At 48.5% G+C, this 3,506-nt stretch overlaps 2 non-coding genes across 2 annotated transcripts; both read left to right on the top strand.

Moving 5' to 3' along the window:
• Window positions 1-265: 265 nt before the first annotated feature.
• Trnac-gca lies at window positions 266-337 on the top strand. Its single transcript has one exon. It is a non-coding gene; the product is annotated as a tRNA-Cys (tRNA).
• Window positions 338-3,434: 3,097 nt separating this feature from the next.
• Trnac-gca lies at window positions 3,435-3,506 on the top strand. Its single transcript has one exon. It is a non-coding gene; the product is annotated as a tRNA-Cys (tRNA).

Below are 3,506 nucleotides of genomic sequence, written 5' to 3'. Positions count from 1 at the left end.
AGGCAGGAGACCGTTGGCCAGCTCACGGTTACATCAGAATGGCATGGGCGTGGGCTGGGGTTCGCAGGCTGCTCCTCTGCTTCCTGGCTGAAGTCCCCACTCAAGGACAGGCCTGGGAAGCTCTGGAGCAGAGGGAAGGAGTCTCACCAGTCAGGTCTGGCAACTTCTCTCTCCAAAGTAGCTCTGAAGGGAACCTGTGATTGAATTTCATAGGTCTATATACTTCCACACTGAAAGTTATTAACTAAGTTCCATTGCTATGACAGGGGGTATAGCTCAGGGGTAGAGCATTTGACTGCAGATCAAGAGGTCCCTGGTTCAAATCCAGGTGCCCCCTTGCTCACATTTGGTTTTAGCGACTAAATTATCAATTCTTTTTTGGCAAGCCTTCAGTGAAATTTCAAGGCTTCTGTTTTTGTTGGCATCTAGTCAACTCAAGACTCTCAGTGCAATAGGGTTCCACTACTGTCCCTTTTATCCACAGGCCTTATCTTCCAGACCCTATTGTAATCCCCAGGGCTCTGAAGACCACTTTGGTCTGGAACTCCACTGCTCATTATTACTGGGCAGACACAGTGGCTGTCAAATGCTAAAATTTGGAGTTCCCCTCTCACTCATGTCCTTCCTTTTTTTGTCCCTCCTCAACCATTCCAACTTCGTCCCATGCTCCCCATCAAGGAGGAATGGCTTGGCATGGTCCAGCCACCACCAAGTGATGAGCTGCACTGGGAATATCCACACTGCCAGGGAGGCCGTCTGTGGGCACAGGAGGCCCTGCTGACAGGAACGGGCTAACGTGGAGGCGAGGACGTGCTGGTGGCAGGAGCGGCGCGGGCATGCCTCGCCCGCCGGTGTCCACGTCTTCTGGTGAGGAGGTGCCCGCAGTGCTCCGTGCTCTGAGTCGGGATGGCTTGCTCCTTGCATCGGTGTGACGACAGTAGTGGGATGTTGTCAAAGGTTCCCGGAGGTGTCTGATTGGGTCCCAGGGTAACACGTCCAGGAAGCTCACTGCTGGGGGCGCCGTGGAGACTGCTATTGAGAGCGGGGAGACAGTGGCTCCGGAGAACGCAGACACAGCAAGTATTCTTGGGCTTACCGAATGTGGAGGAGATTGCTGGAGAAAACATCGATTGAATGAGCTGTTTGTGCTAGGCTTTTTTTGGGTGGGGCGCAGGTTTTCAAGGTAGAGTCTCACTCTGGCCAACACTGACACCTGGAATTCACTATGTCGTCTCAGGGTGGTCTTGAACTCATAGTGACTCTCTTACCTCTGCCTCCCAAGGGCTTGGATTAAAGGCATGCACCACCATACCCGGCAATGCTAGGCTATTTTTTGAGGGTGTTGTAAGAAAAGTTTGAGTTCCAGTGAGAACTGCATGGTTTGTAAACAGAATTCAGAGGCAATCAGAAGTCTAAAAATTGTATTGTTAGTAAAAGGAAATTGGTCTTTCCATGAGAGGAAGCCTTGACTACATCACTCTAGGAAAAAGAGAAAATTCAATGACATTCTGGTAAATCATGTCTGCGAGAACAGACCAATACCACAGTGTGATTTAAATACCATTTATTTAGACCACTGCTATAATAAGGTGATGCCAAGTGAGCCTCTCAAAGAGAAAAGATGCCCTTGAGACTTGTAGAATATTCCACAGACACCTGATGTGCCCAAATAGTGAGCAAGAAGGAAATCAATGTCACAAAGATCCTAAGTAGGGTGTGGTGGTACATGCTTGAACTCCCAGCACTGAGGTGTGGGGAGGGGATCCTCAGTAACATAGTGAGTGTAAAGGTAGTCTGGGTTATGTGCAACCCTGCCTCACAAACAATAACATTCTGATTGTGGTTTTTCAAACATGGAATGCAATTCACAGGAAACCCACAAGTTTCTTAAGGCAACCATACCTTCAAAAACATTTACACGTGAACCAAAGTGACAGACACTGACTGTCAGAAAAGTCAGAAATAGTTGGGTCTCTGGTAATCAACAGGTGGGAATTAGGCAAGGCAATTGCTAAACATCCAATGAGCACATTTTTTTTTTAATTTTCTGGAGAAATTGCAAAGGAGGGTGACAGAGAAGGAAGATTCCTAGAATGTGGAGCCATGAGTTATGCAGAAGAATTGCAGGAGGCTCTCCCCAAACGTTCCCTAATCCTCCTGGTAATGTGGAGATTTGAATGTGAAATGTCCGCCATTGCCTCAAGTGCTTGCAATAAATCTCATACTCCAACCCCAGCTGGTGGAGCCTCTGGGAGGTGGAGCCTTGCCAGAGATCATCATGGTGGTTGGCCTTAGGATTTTTTTAGTCTAGCCCATTGGATGTTCATAGTTAGCTTACTCTGCTGTTGAGACAAGATGTGATACTCTGCCTGCCTGTCTGTTTTATTTGCCATGAGAAAACTTCCCCTAGACACTGTAAATGTAAATACACTCTTTGCATCCATGTGGTTTTTGTGGTCAGGTGTTTTGTCCCAGCAATGAGAAGATATGTATGTATACAGGTATAACCATTCGTCTGGGTTCTTGTCTCTCAACTATGAAGAATGAAGCGCACAGATACCTGGCAAAGGGTGGACAAATGAGGACTTTATTGACAGGAGAGCAGAACCCACATGGAGAAGTGGAAGTGCTGGCTCCCAGTGCTAGTGATATGCCAACTTAGAGGGCACCAAAGCAGTTGGTGACAACTCTACACTCTGAATTTTTGGTGGCTTCTGTGGGATGATTATGGTTTTGGGTTTGTCTTCAATTAAGATGACAACTTTGAGGGATGAAGACACATGGATGGCAGTGAGGTGACAAGCTCCCTGGGTGTTTGTGGAGTGAGAGAGGAACAGAGAGGCATGACGAGCTCCCGTCTGAGGCCTGGAGGATGAGCCACCTAAAGGTGCACTTTCAGGCACAAACACAAGTCAGCCGAGGCTGCAGATCTCAGGGGTGGTTTTCATTCTTCTGGGCTCCAACTCTGCCTCTACTTAAGAGCTCTGCCTTCCTCTTCCTGGTCTCCTCACCGCTTACCCATGCAGGTCTCGAGATCGTGTCCCGGGACGTGCAGCTCATCCTGCTGCAGCTGTCCTGAGAGCACAGTGCAGGGGTGTGTAGGTCAGGTCAGCGGCTCAGTCAGGAATATTTTCTGTTAATATATCTGCACCATGAGTGCCTCCAACCTGACTCTGAGGACCCTTCTAGTCACCAGTGTCTCTGTTTGTCCAGGTGGCTGTCTGCCCAAGGATAGTGAAGGTTGGGAAGTCTCTAGATGCATGGCTCCTGTGGAGGGGAGCCCGTCCCTTGTTGCATAGAAGGATGACAGATTTTCTGTGACTCAACCCTCATAACTCTGGTAACTCCATCTTCAAGGGTCAACACATAGGTTACGAGGCATGTGGGTGTGTCTCTAGGAGTAAATGATATAATTAAACCTCAAGTTAGCAGGTGGGGGTATAGCTCAGGGGTAGAGCATTTGACTGCAGATCAAGAGGTCCCTGGTTCAAATCCAGGTGCCCCCT

Source organism: Jaculus jaculus, chromosome 10 (assembly GCF_020740685.1).
Source record: "Jaculus jaculus isolate mJacJac1 chromosome 10, mJacJac1.mat.Y.cur, whole genome shotgun sequence".
Classification (NCBI taxonomy): domain Eukaryota; kingdom Metazoa; phylum Chordata; class Mammalia; order Rodentia; family Dipodidae; genus Jaculus; species Jaculus jaculus.
The sequence above is the reverse complement of the archived record's forward strand: the minus strand, read 5'-3'. Positions and strand labels throughout refer to the sequence as shown.